Source organism: Opisthocomus hoazin, chromosome 12, assembly GCF_030867145.1.
Source record: "Opisthocomus hoazin isolate bOpiHoa1 chromosome 12, bOpiHoa1.hap1, whole genome shotgun sequence".
NCBI classification, from domain to species: Eukaryota; Metazoa; Chordata; class Aves; order Opisthocomiformes; family Opisthocomidae; genus Opisthocomus; species Opisthocomus hoazin.
The window spans coordinates 19673118-19695566 of NC_134425.1; positions in this window are offsets into that span (position 1 = coordinate 19673118).

Genomic DNA, 22449 nt, shown 5'->3' on the forward strand with positions numbered 1-22449 from the left:
AGGCTGAAGAATGCAGTAAGTCTCATAGCGTGCTGTTGCCGCCTACGTAGAGGGAGGTTCATCACTACACTACGTCATGCACAAGGCGTAGCTGTTCCCAGCCTTCCCCTACCACGTTAGCTGTGCTGCTGAGTTTGTTTGATCACTCAGACAGATGTTTGTTTCATAATGAAGAGCAACAAAGAAATTCAAAGAAGGGACTTTTCCCATGAGTACACCTTTTGACCGTCTTTGTACCTTATTTCTTCTCTGAGAATTGATAGGGAAGTTCGGTATAATAGAACAAGTTGTATTTTAGCAAGATCACACATAATGGCAGGAGGGAGGCTATTATTTAGATATGCATTTATAAAGGTGAACAAGAAAGCACAGCTTATTCCTCCATAAAAATAATTCATACTGTAAAAACTGAGGCCAAGATTAGGATATTGCTGTAAATATAAAATCCTCCGCTTTTTAAAGAATATTCCAGTGTAAGTTCACTCCTTGGTTATCAACAGAAGTACACACAATACATGTAGACATTAGAGTGGTGTAGTATTTTCTTTTTAAACTGTCAAATACAGGCACTGATTGTTCAGTGAAAACAGGACAGCTAGAAAAGCTCTGCTCTGCCAGTCCTTGTATCCCTGACATGCAATATGTAAAGGTTGAAGAAACATAAAATGAAGAGACTATAGATTAATTATTGAGAAAAACAGAATCCAAGAGAAAGAGAAATACATTTTAGGGTTTTTTTTTAATGAATCATAGGACAAATGAGATTACTGTTACATATGGAAGTGTTTTGTTCTACCGATATTCTTTCCCAACAAAAACATTTTTAGGTGGAGAAATGCTCGTATATTCTACAATGAAATGTTATTGAAAATAGCTATGTCTTGGGAGATGAATGGGATCTTATATTGTCCCTGAACATACTGAAAGGGACTAGAGACCATAAGTTAACTCCTTATGGTTCTCATTTGAAATGTGTCAAAGCATCACTAGAACTAGATAATTCATTACAATCCAGTGCAGTTAAGCACCTCATAAAGTTAATATTCAACACTTGTATTTACAGCACTTTCACTTAAGTAGGTTTTTAGGCATGTTGTTTAAACCAAACTAGTGTTGACACAATTATTTCATTTTGCCTTGTGTCAGTATGAGATAATCATATTTTTCTTTATTGAATGCTTTCGCAAAGTCAGACCAATTACTCGTGTTATAGCACAATAGAGCAACAACTGAAACACACCATTCCCACTAGGGAGGACATGGCATGTAAGAAAGGACCAGAACTTTCAGTCCTTTTTCTTAGTCTTCCAAGAAATAATGTCTCCCTTCCGCTTTATAAAAAACCACAGTATGGGACTGAGGCAGAATTCCTTTTTTTTTTTTCTTCAAAGTTATACAACTTCTGTTTTACTATGCAAGGGATCTAGAGATTTTACATGCTTTTCATAATGAACACCACAAAATAGGCTGCAGTTTTCATCTTCCTTATTCATGCAATATATAGAAGAGCAGAAAATACAGTCACACCAGCAGATGTATAAATTATTTGCTATTGTCTTACCTTTCTGCTCTAGAATGAAAATATTTTGACAATGAAGCGATTGTTGCAACCCAGATTGCCTGCTGCAATCCACTTCATCATTTTCCCTGTAAAATTGTTAAAAAAAAAAAAAAAAATTAAAAATTCCTTGTAAGAACAGGCAATAGTTCTCATCTTTGTATGTCTTTTTATGATGTAAACACTCCAGAAAAAGAATATCTTGATATTTATAAAATGCTAGCGCATGATCTTAGTTTGGATGCAAATCATAAACAACAGTGTTAGTATTGCAGTAAACATGGTGTAAAAATGTGTGTGGGAAAGTTTGTAGTAAGAAGAAATTTTTTTTTAATACTTTTTTTTTAAACTACTCTGTTGTTTTCAACTGTATCAATTGGCCTAAGAAAAGATATTGCCACTCCTTAAAAATCCTGTTGTGAAAAATGAATAGTAATAATGATGATAAAGCATCTTTGAAGTGTTTCTATCTAGTATTGTGTAAAACTATGATGTCAGAAAAGAAATAGAATAAAAATATTATCTATAGTCCATTGCAATTATTTCTTGAAATCACAGACAATTACATATGATTTGAGGGTGTGCAGTTATACTAGTTCTGGAATTAATTCACGCATTGGTTGTTTTATGTATGCTTTCTGATTCTGTTCAGTGTCACAAAATATATTGAAAACTCTTAACACCTTTTAAAACTCGATTCACTTCTGATGCAATAACAGAGATTGGTCCAATAAAATGGAACAAATATCCATTTGTGAACCTTTTCGCTGAAGTATATTAAAAAAAATCTCCTGTTATGTGAGCTTACCTTATAAAATGTTTACATGCCATTAAATAGTACTAACATCTCCTGTGTAAATTAAATGGGCTGTGATGTTCCTTATGTCCTAAAGAGCAGTAGTACTAGCGGCTATAAAAATACCTTCATCTAATAAATCAAATGCTCTGCTCCTAAAACTGGAATTATAAAAATAAAGGGACACAATCCCTGCCTAATTAGCTTGTCTGTACACGCACTGCTCTGCAAGCACTATAAACAAAAGTATGTTTAAACTACAGTAGTTCCTCCAACTCAGCATATTTTAAAGGCTAGTACTTGGTGCAGAAGGGAGAATTTACTTTTCAGAATAATTTTGAGAAAAAATTTTAAAGTGTGTATGCTAGTTTGTTAGAGATTTTTCTATCTATATAAAAGGTAGCGGGTAGCACTGTTTGACAGTATAGAAGTCTGACGCAACGGTCTAAATTCAGAGGGGAGGCAAGGAGTGAAGTTGACCCTTTTCATGCTCACTTAAAATACTTGCTTTCATCCATTTACTGATGTGTAAGTGGAAGCCAGCCCAACCTGGCATGAAGGCAGGTACAAACGTTAAGCTGAACTAGAAGCCTTTTTTTCCTCAGTTTACATGTTTCTGCATGCCTTGTTAGTTTCTTTCTTTATTACATTCCTCTCCACTGAACCTTTTGCAAATAGTGTTTGCCAACATGAGAGTTTGGCAGATCTTTCTGTTTCCATTTAGTTTCACTTTATGGAAATATTTTTGGCTTCAGATGTATAGACAAGTAGTGTCTTTAGATAAGCCTATTCTACCAAAAAATAAAGCATGCGTTGTAGTGGCTGAGGGGAGCTCACCATTTTATCTGCTAGAGCCACTTTTCTGTCTACTCCAAAACTGAGTGTTACTGATATTTAGCTAAGAGCTGAAAGAATTACTCCAGTGAGGAAAAGTTTTTGTATAGTGCACATTTTTACATTAAAATACAATTTGAAATTAATTGAATCAATATACAGTAGTTAGCATAAATAAGCGGCACGCATTCTTGCTTAGCTCTCACCTAGGATAATCCTTAAATAAGTATTTATTGACTATTCCCTACAACTTCAGAACTGTTCCCACCTGTGCTAACAGTTGGTATAACAAACCATTGTGGGGGCTGCAGCCTGAACTGCGCTCCCGTTTCCTTGGATGAGCACACAAGTGCTCCAGTTAGAAGCTAGTTTTTATTAGAATCCAAGAAAAATCAAACTTCAGCAAGTAACTCTTTAAAGATACAGAAAGATTAAACAGGTTGGAAACAAATCTCCCCTCTGCCCACCAGGGCTTTGCAGAATCGCTCCTCTGGTCAGTCCTGCTTTCCCATCCAGCAACATTAGTTCCCTCAGGGGTTGTAACAGCCTCTGCGGAGTCCCCTTCTGATCCCCGGAGCCCTCACCATCTTCCCGCCATTCCCCACGCGTGCCCTGCCGCGGGAGGGCCCTGCCGCCTGGCACGGCCGAGGCACCCGCAGCCCCATGCTGCCTATACAGGTGCGACTCTGACCCCGGCCCTCCCTCTGCTTTTCACAGACTTCCCTTCGCTCACAGGCCTTAAGTGGTTGCATTTGTTTCCACAGGACATACAGTAAATTACAGACAAACAGAGCCAGACTGAAAATTTTTGCCACCTAATCACCCTTGGTGAAGACGATGGTTATTTTGGTGACATTTCTGCACTCTGTTTTCCTGGCAGCGTTAGTGAGGCTGTTTTATGTTCAAACACCATCACAGTGCTTCTGAAGAGCTTTAAAGCCGTTAGTGAGAGGCAGCTCACCTGACCTGCCAGGTGTGGAGGAGAGAGGCAGCCCCACCTGCCATGAAACTCCCGGCCGGGCTCTTGGTGCTCCCCTACCAGCTGTGGCTTGGTGAAGTGAGGAGTCTGCCCTGCTGGGTGGTAGCTGGGGCTGTGCCGGAGCGTGGAGGAGGAACAGGAGCACAGCCTGAGAGCAGCTTTCTCTGCTGTGGTGGGTATGGGGCTGAGCTAGTTCTCCTTCCGATGAGGCTTCTGGTTGGAGTGGCTTAGAGGCTGCTGGTGGGGGTGGGACATGACAGGGGCTCTCTGCTGCCTTTGCCCCTCCTTGGCACAAAAGCTGAAGGAATCATGGTGGTGACGAGGTGGTCCCCAGTGTTCCCTGGCTGCCTGTGCTGTGTGTGGTGGCTGCTGACTAACTTTGGCTGGGCCCAGTGCTTCCAGTGGGGCAGCCTGAGGGAGCAGCTGGAGGCTGTGGGAGGAACCTTCTGGAACGCTGCTGGCCTTGGGTGCTCACCCCTTCGTGCCGTAGTGAGGGAGACCTGCTGTGGCTGTTTGATGTGCTCGGTGTTTTCTTCCCGCTGTGTTTTGTACCTCCCAAGCAGCCTGGCCGTGGCAGGGTGTGTCAGTCAGGGCGTCCTCCCTCGTGAGGCCTGAGGGGCCACCCTGGCCTGGCCCCGTCTGCCGGGGCCATCACTGCCATGTGGGGAGCTGCAGGCGGGCCCTGTCCCCCCCTCCGGTGCCGTGCTCGGGGCTGTCTCTGCTTGCACTCAGTGGAGGGGTGCAACAGGCGAATGGATACACAGTGAAGTTTGACGAGTGCCAGGTGAAATTAGCTGATTTGTTGCTGCTTGAAATGCATTTTGCATTTTGTTTGGTACATAAACTTTGTGTGTGTGGCTGTTTACTTCTGTGCCACAAAGTGTCTGTGTTTTTAAAAGGAAAAAAAGAAAAAGGTGGGGTGGGTATGAGAATGGCCTTCTGGGGTCTGTGCTAATGTGTTTTCACAAGGCAGTTACTAGTGTTTTTCTACTGCCAGCCCAGTTTGAAGTTCAAATGAATTCTATGAAGCTCCCTTCCCAAAATAGGGCATGAGAACAGATATATATACTTTGCAGATTTAATCTGAAGTTTCTATAAAGTGTACTGTTAATAATATACATGAATAAATGAATTTATAACTATAAATTAATACTAGGGTAGAGTGGAAAGTTTGAGGCCTTAATATCTTTTACATGTAAAAAAAAAAACCAAAACCAAACAAACACATTTTACCAGCAAGTACTAATTTACTTGTAAGCAAGCTGTGTTTATCTCTGCATATTGATGTTATTTGTCAGAGAGCCTGCAAAACGCGTATCCGTGCTGCGCTGGCCCAAAGCTGCCCCTGAGACTGCATGGGCCAGAGGGGCAGCCGGGGTGTGCGAGGAGAGGGGGAAAGGCCAGGCCTCTTGGCAGCAGATCAAGTCTGACTGCATTAATTGTATTGTGAAACTTTAATGCGGAATTTAATTGTACCTTTGTAAAGGAACAGGAAAACTGGTGTAGTTATGTTGTGAGTAGTTCTGTCGGTGTGGCAGAACTTTTGAATGCGTTGATGTTTTCAGATAAATCTGAGAAGAATAATGCACTCGTCAAAGATAACTAAATTCCTTTTCACTTGGAAATGATTATCTGAGAAAAGAGATGGGCTTAGCTACTGAGGTAACTTCAGAAGGACTTTCGTGTCCTGCTTGGCCTGCTGTGTGTGTGTGTATGATAATAAATACAGTTGGTGAATGGCATTATTAAATTTCACAAGAAAAATCTGTGTCTTGAATGCCCTGCATCACAGAAAACAGAGGAATTAGCATGTAGAAAAGCATGGGAGAATTTCAAGAGGCTTTGGAGGATGGAAGAGGTGGAAATGAGGCAGAGGCATGATTCTCTGCATTATGAGCTGCAGCTGGGCATCAGATCAAAGCAAGGCTCTGTGGCAGCATACATCAGCTGCTGTGTGTAGATAATGTTTTTGCTGTATGCCTGGATACACAGTGATGCTTGATAGTTTTAATGTGTTGTTGCATGATGCTTCAAATGTGACTCTTGATTAACTTGCATGGCCCAGTGTTGAGGTGTAGTTACAGTCTTTTCTGCACATTTTCCACTGAAGCAAAGCCAAGTAGTTGGGTTGAATCATGGATGAAATGCTGCTAGCTAGTTCATTTCGAGTTCACTATGAGAAACCTGAGATGTCATCAAATTTGTGTTTCTTAGTGGAAATAACATGTTATTTTCAGGCAGATTTAATGTTACTGAAAAACTTGACCTGTCCTCTATAGAAAGTTATAGTATTGTATCACTGGGTAGATTGTGGGAATATGTATTGATGCATGGATCACAGTTATTTTAATTCCATAACATTATCAGCAACAGACATGTGACTATAATAATGTAATTCTCTTTAACGCAGTCTGTAAAAACACATTGATTTTACAGCTCCCCAAACTGATTACATTAATATCTGTGCATAATTAGTTTACACATTACTAAATTACTGACAGATTAAAAGTGAAATGGTGGAGTTCATACATGGCCGCATAAGTGCCAGAGAGGAAATTAATATGGATTCAAATGGTCCTTGGAGACCTGCGCTGAAATAGCAGAAATCTATAAAGACTGCTTGCGTTAGGAAATTTCTATCACCAATGTGTTTGCGGTTGATGCTTTGCTAAGTCTGTTAATATGGGTAAAATTTAGTACAGGAAATGATGTTTGAATGATGGTTTTACTGTTACCAGCTCAAGAATGTGTTTATTAAAAGTAAATTCTTGACTTAAATGGCAATTACATTGGATGTGAATATGAATTTTTAAATACCTTTTTAAGTGTTCCAAATGAAGTGGTAGTAGCATAAAGTAGCTACTACTTAAATTGTATTTGAAAATTATATTGTTTTTAGATACCATAAAAATTGAGAACTTACTCTTGGTGCTTGTACGTGAAGCCAAACATGCATTAGAGATAATCCTATATCAAAACTTGATCTGTTTATACAGCCTCAATGCTTCCAAGGCAATTTGCTGTCTTCAGAAGAATTGTGACATAAACTGTATAAAACAGCCTTACATACAATTAATTAACTGTCTACGGGCTTTTACTTACTGGATACATCTTGGTGAAGATGGGCTACTTGCATGCCAGTCCAAGCTAGCATTATGGAAAGAATTGTAAAAGGAATTGATTCTGGTTCTTAGAAGCTGGTTGTAGCAGAAAGTTGTGCTAAGGTGCTTCTTCCACCCCTCCTTGGTGGGGTTTTTTTTTTGTTTTTTCCTCAACCTCATTAGACCTATGTGGAATATGACATTGAATGAAAAATTAGAAGAGAAGTGAGAGGCTGATGCAGCAAATACTTCTTGTTGTAGGCTTTGGTGAAGGCCAGAGGATGTGACCTCGGTGAATAAACTACTCATTCTACGCTGTTTAGCTGAACACAATGGCAAGGGTGAATTGTGTTACACAAAGAGCTGCAGCCAGTTTTACTATCCATAACTGAATACAAAATGGAAATGCTAGATGAATTTAGTCTCAGTTGTGTCTCTTGAGGCAAAATGCCCTCTAAGGTCAACTGGCGTGATGTGCATAAGGATCTGGTTTCTTGGAAGTCTCAGTGTAGCTCCTATCGTCTTTAGCAGAAGCTGTGGATGTTGGTGGCTGACAGCTCTAAAAGTCACATTGCAAAGGCAGAGTGAGTCTTTTATTTTGGAGAAAGATTGCTGCTGCTTCCCTACCTTGCTCCTCCTTAGCGTAGCCTCTACTTAACTCTTTCGTACCACACCTCAAAAAAACCCCCGCCTAGATTTGTGTGTGTATAAAGATTTGGGAAGACTCATAGTACTAAGTATGCCTCTTCTCTAGTATACATGTAGGCCCCCAACTGGGTTCATTTTTTCTTTTAGACAGGGCTCATTGATTCTTTTAGAAACGTGCTTTCTTTAAAATTAAACTTATACTTCAATAGAGACGACAAACTTGTTTGGCTTACTTTTCAGATGTCATATGTGTCATAGCACATGATCTTTTTTTACTATGAGCTTAGCAGAAAAGTAAAGCTCTGAAGAAAAGTTGTTAATGTGTATTTTACCTGTTTGTTGCTGGTGAGAAGATCAGTTTCTTAGTCTGTTGTGGGTGAAAAGGGAGAGAAAGGGAGGAGGGCTAAAGGTAGCCTGTGTTGTGACTCTTCAAGTAGCAACACGGTAAAAAAGGTGACATTTCAAATGAAGCACAATAAAAACAAAGTTGAAATGACAACCACTTCGAGGTATCAAAAGATTTCATTGTGGATGTGTTACTTTCTTTAACTTGAATGGTAACAAATATGTGGAGTTGCTATATAGGGATGATATCTAGGTTTGTGATTTCGCATGAAACTGCCTGGACATTGCACTCTGGGAGGAAATAGGTTTCATGTTTAAGACAATAACAGTTTTAACATTATGATCCATTTCAGTAAAGTAGCCACTCTGACTCATTAGAACTGTATTTATGATTGCAGAGTAAGTACTTCAAATTCACCAGGCTTTCCTGGAATTAATCACATGTACACGCCAATTTACTTTCTGGATTTGGAATTAAGATGGATCTGTGTGAAACATGACAATTTTGTTTGTAAGTATTTTTTTGTAAACATTTCCATCAGTTATAGTTCATGCAGTGAGATGCCATAGGGGAGGTCTGCCAGATTTCACGTAGACCATATGAAATGTATTTGGCAGTCCTGTTGTGTATTACTGCTGGATTGTTGTATGTCTAGCTGAACTATCATGAAGTGCTTCGCTTCTTGCCAGCCAATGGAAGCTACTGTTGCACTTTTAGTCGTATTGGGCTTGCAGAGAAAGCGGTAGCCAAAATTTCTGGGAGGAAGCAGGGAATGCACATGGATCTAAGAGAACCAAAGATGTGAAGCTAGGAGTTTTTAGTATTAGAGAGATATTAGGAGACAGAATGGAGATGAACTGTAGTTTTGTTTGCTTGCTTTTTTTTTTTTTTTAATTATTTTAATGAATAGTATCTTCTCCTTTCATGGATAGGAAGCTTTTGCAAGGTAGATGTCTTATAATTTGCTGTGTCAAGAAATACAACATTATTCACTAGGGCTATTGACACCAAATCAGCACTGTATTTGCGTGGTGTTTCAAGTGTGAGAAACAGCATTACAACTGTTGTAACTGTTGTAACTTCCTTGTTTTAGGCAAAATTTTGAAACACCTGTAATGCTTAATATAGTCTAGATATAGTTTGAATTATATTGTCAAGTAAATGAAGATCTTTGTTCATGTAGATGCACTTAATGCGTAAGATATTTAATGTGACCAACTATCTTGCTTAAAACTACTTCATGGGTTTCGAATGCTTTGTTTTGACAATGGATATGCCTTGGTAGTGTTATTAAGAATTTAGTAATTCTGACTTTGTGATCACGTTCACTAAATCAGTCTGTGTTATGTTTGGTGTGTTTTTCAGGATTTTTAGTGATACGAGGTTCCTGGAATTATTTTTTTGGCAAAAATAAAAGTTTTGTTTACATACATTACATGTTTTAGTATTAGGTGTAGTGAAATAGGAGACAAGATCAGATTAGTGGAGTTTTGCTTATTACATTATCCATCTAAGGCTCTATAGGTCTGGAAGCTATATATTTTGTACTAATAGCATGGTTCTAAGAAGACCTGTAAAAAAACCTCAAACAATCAAAACAAAATACACCACCACTCCCACCCCCCCCACCCCCCCAAAAAAAAACCCAAAATCAAAAAAAGTTTTCCACTTTTCGTTTATTAGATTGCTTAGAAGGTGGTCATAAAGACTGTTTCAGCTTAATGAGGTATGTGAGTGTTGGAAGAATTGTGAAACATTAGACTGCAGTTTCCATAGATGTTAATTTGACTTTTTTACAGGAGTAATCTCTTCACTTGCCTATATCAAACAGGGCTATAACTACGTAATTATTTTGTTTTAGAATTTTGTTTGCTTCGGTGCATTCTTGTTTTCATATAGTCTCTTGCTGTTCTCTACGTAAAGCTCCCTGCTTTCAGATAGTTTAAGTATCATTGTTTTATCAGTTCTACTGGTTTCTTCACACATCTTACAAGTTGGTGGGTTTTCTTCCTTGTATTAACTGCAGGAAACCTAAGATTGTGAAAGGTGAGTTTCTTACAATAAGAAGGCAAATTAACTTGGCAAATCAGTATTTCCTGTTAAGGTTGCAAAACGTTCCCAGATGAGACATGGTTAACAACAATTGCATGGCATAGACTTCCAGGTTTCTAAGTTGCATGATCTTGGAAAGTGCAGTGGTTAGCAGCTGGATTAATAGTGGAACAATTTTTCCCATAAGAGTTACTGTATTAGATGGGGGCTATATGCGTAGACTTCAGAAGTATGCACAGTTGAAATACATATATGAAATGCATGCAGCATAGAAGATGAAGGTGCAGTAGTAGACCATCAGGATTGTGAAGTAGAGGAGAGCGTGGCTTTTTAGTAGCTGAATTTTTGGTGCCTGGATGTGCTGAATACTTTCTGAAATAAAAATCAAGAGGTGTTTGTTCAGTATTCTGTATATTCAGTATAATAATGGTACAGAACCCTGAAATATGGGTGTAGATAATCATGGACTTTAATGCTGTTTCATGAGAGCTGCCACTATAAAGCATATGAAATCCTGACTCTTGTTAAATTGTAACTGAATTCAACAGTCAATTTGAAATATTGATTGCTTGTTTTGAAATTTTCCTAGCAAAATTGTTTTCTTAATTACTTTTAGCCTTATATTATTTTAGTTTGTTTTTAATTTTTTTTAGACAAAGTAATTCTGCTCCTTAGAATATCTCTCACTGGCAATTTAGGATGTAACTGTAGTTGCAGATCCACTTTAGTGGAAGAAATCTTGTTGCCTTTTATAATAGCTGTATTTTCATTGCTGCTATCTTCCTCAGGTGGCCTGAATGTGAAAATTCACCATTTCTGCCTAAATCACACACCCCGCACCCTGCCCCCACAAGATTCTTGAGAATGTTGTTAGTTCTAGGTGCTTTTTTTAAAATATAGGAACGCGAAGAGCCAGAAAGGAGCAATGCTTCCGTTTGCTTATCTTCCCCAGGTAATGGTTCATACAGGCTGCTGGGCATTTTGGTGTTTTTGTAGATGGCCTTTTTTCTTCTTGAACCATTACTATCTGAAAGGAAGTCAAACTGGGAGATATTATTTGAAATGTGAATTCCTGTATTCATTGATTTGCCTTTCAGTAGTATCTTAGTATTTTCACTACATATCCAAAGTTAAAAGTGCTAAAATATTACAAAATAGGAACATTTCTTCATGGCTATTACACTACTTTGGGAGACAGTCATTGTACAAAATACCCTTGATGTGAAGAAGTTAAGCAGGTGCAGGATTGTTGTCATGAGTAGGGAACTATTTATGGCTTTATTTGTCTTCAATATTGGATGGGCGAAAGCAAGGAGCTTCATTAAAACAGTTAAAGCTCTCTAATTGGGCACCCATTGAATAATCTAAGAGTGTGAAGAATTTTCCAAGGAGAGATCAGCGGAAACACTTTTTACTAACACACTAACTAGAAGTTCATATTTTCTAGGAAAGGGTGTAGGAGGACATACGAGTACTGGTTGATAGTGTGAGGTGGCTTTTTGCTTTTTTTAAGTAGGATGTGAAATCTTACTGTTAAATTAAAAACAGATTCCGGTTAAAAAAGCAATAAAGTAATCTAGTGCTAGGGAACTATTACTTAGACAATACTTTCTTAACCTCTTTTAGGAAACTGATTATCTTTTTTTTTTTCTTCTTCTTGTGCTCTAAAAAGTAAATGTTTGGTATTTACACATTTCTTTTCCCTCTGACTTGAAACAAATTACATCAGTGATTTCACAGTCTTTTTGAAAGTTAATCTCCTAAGGCAAAAGAAGGAACAGTCCTAAAAAAAAAAAAAAAAAAACCACACAACCCAAAAACCCCCCCCAGAATCAAATTGTGCTTTCTCTATGTTTTTTATTATTTCTGCTGTTACCTAAGAATGGTGAGAGTGGTTTTCTGGCTTCTAGGAAGTAAATGTAGAATTTCCCTGTCTTGTCAAAAGTAGTTAATCTTTGTTACATGATAGTTTCATAATTTTTATTTATATTAGGGAAAAAGGGCTTCTAATTAGAGAATTAGAAAAAAATATATGATGATGTCAGGATGGAAGCATGTTTCATGGATGACAATTTTTAAAATGAAGTTCATCCCCTTTCTGAAGGGGATGAACATTGAATATCAGGAAGTTATCGTGTTTACAAGTACTGTGTTTTCTTTAATTTTTTCAGTAAATTTTGAAAATCTATTTCACTTTTTTAAAAAGTAGTTACTAACTATTCGGATTCTTCAAAGAAGAAGGGGCAGGTGAAGATTGTAAAATAAATGTGACCTGAGGGTTAGCTGGTTGGCAAAGCTTTGACTTGAATGAGGAGATTTCATAACTTTCTTTATGAATAGATTACTGGGTTGCCTGAAAATATTTGTGTAGTTACATGCAAAAATAAATAAGCAGTAGGGAAATTGTTGTCGTCCCCCCGTCCCCACCCCCCCGGCCCTGGCTTCATAACTCATAGTTTGTGGGACTTACTTCAAAAATTCTTTTCTCTTGTATTATGTGTGAGATAAAGGGGCCTGATATTTTTCTTACATAAAAATTAACATAGAAGTGTGTTTCTGTTTATTCAAATATAGAAATTGCATAATATGGTCTGTGTAGAACTATATTTACAGCTGCTTGGCAAGCAGATGAAGCAAGTTTGCAACCTAAGTAACAAACTGCATAGACATAGCCCTCCATTAAGAGTTGCTTGTGTAAGCATATCACATTTCCTGGAATGTAAGCCACATTAAAAAATATCTATTTTATATGCTGTAAATCTCATTAAAGCACTGAAATTAACTCAGGTATTTTTTTATATTTGCTTCTGCTTAGCAGCATTTGCAGCAGCACTTTCAAATGTATAGCTGCTTTCCGTGTGTTTCTGCATGGTAATGAGCAAACATGAATACTTCTTATTGTACTTTTTTCCTAGCAACAGTATACTTAAAAGTTGTTGTGCCATTCAGACTAGTTCTCCTAATTATGCTGTATATGTACCAGTAAACAACATGAAGATGCAAAACGTAATTTTAGAGAAACTAATTAAATTTTGAATTCAAAGCACATCACAAAAATTATTTTAATGTTTTCAAGAAAGTCGAAAATCCTACAAGCTGCTACAGTTCTACTAAATCCCTACTCCTCTGAAACCAAGATAATGAATATTCAATATTTTTTCCATTTGAGACCCTTAACGTACTATTGATTCACTTTATTTTCCCAACAATTTCTGACAGCTTTCCCAATGTGGATTACTAATGTGCTTTGATATTCATTTTGTGACTGCCTTTGAAAAGCACATAAAAATTAGAGCTGCAGGAAACTGTTCACTAGAGCTACAAACTAATGAACGTGACCCTTAGAATTAGTGTGTTCACTACTGCTGGCATGTGCAATGTACCGTTTTCAGCACCCAACATATGGAGTATTACTTGAAGGTAAAGAATGTTGAAGAGGTAGGAACTAAAGACTGTTTCATTGGCTCATGGCAACATTATTGAAAGAAGTTTAGCATCCTGAAAGGCGTGTTCCTTCCATGTTCCATTTCTGCATGGTATATTTCAGTTATGTTTTATCAATACACTTCATGTACATTTTAGGTACCTAAAAGATGAGAGAAGTAGTAGACTTTCAGATGGTAAGAGTGGTATTGATGTGAATGCAAGCTGAACAAAAATAGCATAAATGTGAATGCAAAGACCTAATGCTGAATGAGTTGCTTGGAGAATTTTGTGTTCAGAAGGTGACTTTCTGAAGTATATTTTTTTATTCTCAGCAACTTGTTTGAACAAGCTAGTGAACTACAGTCATCAGAGGGGACAGGGTGCATTTTTGTTTCACTGTATGAGTGCACACACATATCTAAGATATTTTAACAAACAAACCCCACAAATCTCCCAAAATACCCACAAAGTTTGGGAATACAACCATCCCCACCCCGGGATTAAGAGGGAGAATGCATGGTCCAGGCAAAATTTGAGGGTCACTGTTCCCTTCTCACAAAGTCTAAAACCTTTTTTTCTGATGGAGGCTGAGCCTTGTACATAGCTTAATGTTCCCATTTTGCTAAGGGATCCCTTTCCTGTGGAAGTAGGTCTTTTGCTGGCTCACTTTGTTAGACGTTGAAAGGTGCAGAAGTGTATAATTTCTTAAAATTCATTAAACTGGCCTATTCTTGTCTTTCTACCAGTGCTGGGGTTGGGGGAGAAGGTTGACCACAGCAAGTGTGGAATCCTTATAAACGTGTCTCTTGAATTTTCTGCTGGTGGAGATTGTTAGGTTTCCTATAATAAAGGCCTGGACTAGCTATATGGTATTTTCTGCTCTGCTTTCAGATAAAATGGCTTTTCATCAAGACAATTCATGCTTCTGTCTCTTACGCTCAACCCTGCTCTTGCCCAAGATCTCTGGAAAGAAATGATGCAGTTAATCACCATGAACAGTCAAATTTTTCACCCTTCGATGGGGCCCAGTCAAATCCTATACCTCTACAACAACTGACAGCCCTTGAATTATTTGTAATTTCTTTTCTACCTGAGTGACTTCATAAACCTTTAGCAATTTTCTTAATCTGAGATTAGCCTGGTACGATGCATGACATTTTGCTGGATTGCATAAATGTGTGCAAGCAGTTAAGATAAGAATGAGACCTGAGAACTGAGATAATATCTACTTATATACTTTTAGGGTTATTTTTCAAATTATTTTTTTACAGATCTTGGAGCGTTTGTAAAAACACTAGAAAGGAAAGATGCTCTGAAGGTGAAGAATACTTGTTAAGAAGTTAGCAAAGCAGTAAGCCATGTACTTAATTTGTAGTGTGTTAATAACCATATCAAATTAGTATGCCTAAAGTAGCACCTGATGGCCCAGGTCCACAGTTGTGTGTATACACATTAAAGGAACACCATTTCAAATGCAAACCAGGATTTAATGCCACAGCAATGTACTAGTCAAAAACCAACGAAACAAAAAGAAACAATGAAACCAAACACAGAGTGTTAATACCAGTACATTAAACAATTCTGTTTGATCCTGATTTTCAAGGCTTTTTAATCTTTATCCTTAGTGGGTTTGAGAGCTCAATTTTTTAAAAATCTTCTTCTAGGTAGTTCCTTCCATTTTGGAACCAAATTCACTGACGCAAATTAGGCCTTTGAAATTTGCTAATTCTCTTTAAGCTTCTTTATGAAGGAGCTTCCAAACTGGATTAATTCAAATTATTACCTTGGCAATACCTAAGCACCTAATACTAGTGTCATTACTGAGAGTCCTGCCTTGCATGTAACCTGTGTCACAGTTATGCTTAGGTAAAGTTCAGCTCCCAAGACATCATGATGATCATCTTGCTATCATATCATCATCATACTCTATTTAGTATTCTAATTCTTGATGTATTCTAAATTGACGAAGGTGTAGTTTAGCAACAGACATGTTGATTTTAATCTATAAAATACACTGTTATTAGATTGAGAAAAGAGGAAGACCTGTAGGAATTCAAGGAGGGGAAGGACATGAATTAGGATTGATATTTAATTTCGAAATAGAAGTACCATTTGTTTTCTAAAGAAATCTATTATATTCGGTAATTCCATTTGTGCAGTTTCTGGACTAAATTATTAAATTAAGAGATTGTTTTCTTGAAGTTTCTTAAAATCTTCACTTAAGTTTCATAGGAACAAACTCATTATTCTCTTTATAATAGGATGTTTTTCTGATTCATGATGAGATTTTTATGGCAAGCTATCCTTTGGGGTCATTTTAGTTTTCTAGACATCTAGATCAACTGGTATCGACCGATAGCAGTTACTGCTCTGAACTGGAAATTACTGAAAATGCGTACAGAACTTCACAGTTACATGGCTCACTACTACTTTCTAGATTGTTGACATAGAAACGACTTCTTTGGGCCGTCATGTTGACTGTGTGTGAGGGTGTCTGAGCATCTGTTCCTAAAAACTTTTTGTGTTTGGTCATTCCAGAGTGAATGTGATGGAGAGCAAGCAATCTTAAAGATGTTTCAGTTCTGTGAGTCCTAGGAAAATAAGCAATGTTTAGAAGAAAAAGCTTGTATTTCACTGAGGGGGAAGGGTATAATATAATCTCAACCTTTGTTGGAAATTGGGGAAGCCACATGAGCTATCAACCTTAAGGCAAAACTCGGCAGGAAAGGAGGGTTCATTAGTTTTGCTCCTTCAGAAACTGGTTTGCTTGGTTTGGAGTCACGCTTACCTGAAGCAAAAACTCCTACTGTGGCAAGAGCCCACAGAAGCAGCACAGAAACTGACCATCGACTTTAGAAAACTTAGCTATAAATAGCACTGTCAAATGTGCATGCTAGTTTCAAAAAAGGATGAAAATATTCTATCCAGTCTTTCTGTCACCTGTATGTTCACAACTGGTAATTCACAAATAAGCTACAGTTTTGAAGAGTAAATTCCTCTTTGATGGTGTCAGAAAGTAGTTCAGTCACGAATCCTGTGCTGGTGCTCTTAAGTTATATCTGAGAAAGTTTATCTAGTCCAACCTCCTGCTCCAAGCAGGAGTGACTTTCCAGTTAGATGAGGCTGCTCAGGGCTTATCCAGTTGAATCCAGCAAATCTTAGAAGTTGGAGATAACATAGTCTCTGAGTGAGCTAATGATTAAAAACTTATTTCTTCTAAGGCCCAGAAGACCTTTTTCTGCAGAACTGCTACTTACCTACTTGGTCCTTAGCCTGCACTCCTGCATGGAGCTGGCTGTTGTATTCCGGAAGAGGTTCTTTTCTCTGTGAGGGTTCTGTTGTCCCATTTTTCTGGCTTGATGAGGTCCCATTGAATATTCGCTGCTTCCATCTACAAGCAATTTAGCATCATTTGCATACTTGCTGATGGTACATTACCCCATGCAGGTCATGGATGACACTGTTAGTTTTTGAACCACTTCATGTTCCTCACCAATTTCAACCCTATTCAACCTTTGGCCTTCCCAGTTCCACTCCTGCTTCCTCAGATGAAATATCACTTGGATCTATCGTTTGGATACACATCAAATTAGTGTGATTTGAAGAAGTAAACATAGCATCAATCACTAGGATCTGCAAAGTTCCTGCAGCAGGAAAAGTATCCCTATTAAAGGAGCCTGGTAAAGACTTTCATTTTCTTTGTGGTTTGTCCATAGAGTTCTATTAATCTTTGTGTTCATGTAACCTGTAAAAAGAATTTGGGGAGATGGCATAGGTGTACCTCTGAATCATCTCCTCATGGCCATGATGGACCATAATTTTGTACTTGGATCTGCAGTTTGGCACAGTACAGTGTTACCAAGATTTCCATTTCTGCTGACGCATAACCTGGGAAGCTTTGAATCCGACTTGCTGAGCAGACTTGCTTGTTACCTCAAAAGCACATGACCAAATAGAACTGTCTTTTTATATTGAAAAGGCTACATCATCTGGCTCAATTTTTTTTTCCTTAAGAGTTCTTGTCACTAGATTATGCATGCCCTTGATAAGAGGGAAGTTATTCTTTATGGGCATTAAATAATATTGTCTAGGCCTCATGCTTATGAGGTGAAGATAGCAGCAATAAAGTCTAATATGTTGCAGGGGTGTGTTTGTTCACATTCTGCTTCACTAGTTAAAGCTAGGGAGGGGACTTGGGTTTAAGCAGGCCAGCCCACCCCCAGATCAGGAGTTGAAAAGTGTTCTTTCCAAGTGTGAAGTACAATATCTATATTCAGAAGGGTTAATATATATTAAGCTCAAAGACAAAAGGTATAAATTAACTTTCTGTAGACAGGTTTTAAACTCTTATGTACTACTTGGGTACTGTGACTTTCAAGTCTGTTCAGCAAAATGTCACAGCATGGTTGTTACATCAGGACACCATTTTTCCATTTTTCATTGTCCTTTCCACTTGCTAGTTTTCTACTGAGAAAATCTAAGAGAATTTAAACTTTAGTATTTTCATTTATCACTTTTTCCTATTTTATTTTTCATTTTTTTCAAATCCCTTGTGATATATAGTATTTGGTAATGTCTGTTGCTGTGTGTTTGCAAGAAACTGCTGTCTCCTTTCTTACCTTCGCATTCAGGTCAGGTTTAAATAGCCAATCATTAATTTCACACAAGACAAGTTGCTCTTTGAGTTAACTCACCCAGTAGCACATTTATGCCTTTATAGGTGATTATACTCAATATTTATTTGAGAACTATTAATACGGAAATTATTTTTGAGTGCTGATCTCAAAACAGAAAAATCTTCAAAACCATATTATTCTTTCTGTATTTATACCAAAACATATTTCTGGCTTGCTGTCAGAATTTTCTTTGAAGAAAATATTTTGAAAAGGCAACTGTTTTTAGTGTGTTTGGAGGCACTAACATGAATGGAACCATTAAGCCTCTTATTTTTATGAAATAGTGTCCTCAGAGCTCTTGCAGTAATGATCTTAGATTAGGTGAAAGCTTAAAATAGGAAAGGAATGAATGCTTTAAGATACCTTTCCATCAAACAGCTAAAGATTGTAATACATTTATCCTAAAAATGTCATTAGAATACCTAATAAGATATTGTAGTTTATGCCTGCTTATGATTGTTTGCATAGATTTTGGTAGGACTGCTAACATGCTTAGACAAGCGCTCATATATAACCTTTGCAGATTTGTGGCAGTAGTTATACGAAAAATCAATATACTCCACTAAGATATTGAAAAAAAAAAGATTTTCTACCAGTTAGATGCACACTGTTAAGGTACAGTACGAATTTAAGCTATTGAGCTTGCTGGATAGGGCTCCAAGTGCAATCCTCGTTACTTTGTTTGCCGGGTTTTTCACTTTGTAATATATGCTCATAGAAATTTGAGACAATTGCTCTAGCTCTCCCTGTAAAGTTATTTTCCAGTTTGAAGGGTTTGGGGTTTGTGAGTGTGTGTGCGTTGTAGGTTGTTGTTGGTGGTGGTTGTTGTTTCGTTTCTTTATGAAAGGAATAGAACAGAACAGAAATAACAAGTATAGCAACAGAGATTATAGTATTAATACTGTCAAATATAGTAGTGCTATAGTACTAACCAAGAGTAAGGCCCTATTGAGCGGAGGCACATTCAAAGTGAAAAATGAATTATCACCTGAAGCCCATCCTAGTCCCTATCTTCAGTTACCGGTGCTGAGTGCTTTGGAAACTGCAGTCAGTGCTGTAAAACATGCTGTGGTAGAACTACTTGCGCACTTCAGAATTCTGGATTTTCTTTTCCTACACCCTTTTATCCAATAACAGCACTGTGTCTCGGCTGTAAGTTTGTATTTATAATGATTATACAAATTTAGCATATGAAAATTAAAGAATTCTCAAAACTTTCTAAGCTGCAGGCAAAATACACATGTATAACTTGAGGTCATTCTTGTGAATTCTTTAATTAGTTGCAGAAGTTGGTATTTATAGTACTGTGTTAGTGGAAAAACTACATGTCGCTATTTTGAAACGACAAAGATGTGTTTGTGTGTGTTTGTGATGGACATTTACATTTGTAGCCATCCCTAGGCAAGCAATGATTCAGACTCATCCTGTATCAGGATGCAGTGATCTCAAATACTCAGTTGTGCTTAGGCAATCATATTCATGCAATAATATGCTTGAACCAGAATTTTGAATTGTTTTTGCCATCTCCACTTTTAACTTTAGTTTCTTGTGGCCATGGGCAGCAGCTTGAAAATTTTTCTGTTGGAGAACATTAATCTTTGATAAATGCTGTGTTATGGATAAGTACTTCCACATTAGTTCAAAGCATATGTATCTCATTTCTATGCAATTAAATGATACTTAGGTCCTAATAAGTGATACCTTGCTGAGATTTTTCTCCTTTCTTAGTACGTGTATCTGTTTTCAGTGAAGCTGTTAAATAACTGGGATTTCTCACTGATTTACTCAGAGTAGTATTTAATTAAAATGCAGTTTGTGACAGGACTTGTCTTGGTTGCCACTGAGATTTTTGAAGTGCTCTGTTTGTTAGGGCACTTGGCAAAAATGTTGAAGAAATATTTCCTGTCCCACAGAGTCTATAAAACAAATGTCTAATCCAAATTCCCTTGAAATTTGTGAAAAATAATGTCTTTTCTGGTTAGTTATTTATATGAGAGGTTTCATATTGTTTTCAGGTTTTGTGTTAAAATTAAAAAAATATTGAAAAATACAGTTATATTTAAAGGTGATTGAAAGTAAAGTCTGTTATCTCAGCAACATTATGTCTTTACTGGACTCAGGAGAAAATGCCCAACTCTGTACTGTTATCTGTGATCCTAGAGATTTCATCTGGGTTACTGGATTCTTGGCACATCGATATTCAATGTATTTGCAGGATGGTAGGTATGTAGAAGTGTCTACTTACAACTTCAGGCTGATGTCTTTTGCATAGTTGAAAACATCTGTAAGAATACTAGGAATGAGCAAGAATGTAGACATTTTGATAAGAGCAAAAATCAACTGCTTGTAAGTAAGACTTGAAATAGCTGGCTGGACATCTCTTGGTATCGGTAGTTCAATATTTTATAACTTTCTGATATACTAAACTTACTCCTTTACAATGTTGGGAAGGAATTAAAATAAAAAGTTGTGCTATGTTGCAAGATGTTAAAGATGCTGACAAAAGAATTCGGCTTTAGGCTGTGCCAAGTAGTTAATGTAGTTCAGCCGGTGATACCACTTTGGATCACTTTTTCTCATCTTCTTTTTGTTGTTGGTTTTTTGTTTGTTTGTTGTTTAACAACTACTGTTGTCTTAAAACCAGTGCAAGAAATTTTCATGTGACATCACACTGAGGAGATTGCATATCACTACACTGACAAATAAAATGACACTTAGTACGTACTAACTACTGAGTCACTGAAGCCTTAGCAACAGTTTTCTGTTATAGTTTGAAATAGAAACATATTGTGGGATGAATAATACCAAATAACACTTTATAAAAATACTTCTGGGGTAGGGAGTATTCTAAACTAAAGGCATTTTGTGTTTTTGAGGTTTGACTGTTCTGAGACAAAATGCTGCAGCCAGAGGAATCTGAGAAGACTGCTCACGGCTTTTTCTTATCTGTTACTTGACCACCTTGATCTTGTCATACTTACAATCCTGGCTACCACTGGTGTTTTATGTCTCCGTATCTTCAGTGCTGTGGTATAGACAAGCAATGACGCATTGTCCTTTGGATTTGCAGAGTTTGGCAGAATCTTATGCTGGCTGCAGCAGATGACAGGCGTGCTGCTTTGATTCCTGGTTTACTGAATGGAAAAACAGACTGCTCTGAATTTTTTTTTTTAATCTGAAATGTTACACTGGCTTAAATATAGAGTACTAGATCTACTAATTGGAGTTATTTGTAGGTGTAACAAAGGCATTTGAGTGTTAGTTGATGGAGGAAGAGGGAGAGGGATTCTTTTGACTTAATTTTTGCCCCGAGATGTGAGCTAGCTCTTGCTGAAATTAAGAGTATACGTATTTTACTAGGCGTTGAACTGAGTTCTAACTACAGTCTTAGCTTGGACAGCTTGGCAATAGGATTTTTGAAGTAGCCTGTCATATTCTGAAATGCAAGTTCTGCTAACATTGCTTACCTGTTCTTTGCTTATGTTGCCCAGTGTGCTCTGCACGTTCCATAAGCAGGCCAGCTGTTTATCATCAGGCTGTCACAGAGCACTCTGTGGCCAGGACCCCACAGTGGGTACTAAATGTGTGAGATTTTTGGTATGCACATGTACCAGCTAAGGCCTCTACGCACCTCATGAAACAGGCATCAAGTAAACAAATTAATTTACAGGGAGCAGTCAGAGGTGTGAGCAGAATCTGGGTTTCCCATCTACAGGATTCTGCTACCACAGTTTGAGTGGTGTCACGGAGGAAGGACTGTCAGACCCACTTCTATCGTCTGTACTCTTACAGCGTGAGGGTGTTGCTCATACAAGCAGCTCCGCTAATGCTGCAGAATTTGTCTTTATTTTTTACATCAGGTCTATGGCTACTGGTGTTATGTAAACTGCATAGAAAAGAGGTGAACAGTTCAGAGGTCTGGATAGTCCCATTTTGGGGGGAAATTGTTATTTTTTTTATGTCAATGTAGCAAACAATTCCAGTTAAAGTGAGATTAGTTTTATTTTCCTTTTAAATAGAGATAAAAGAATAA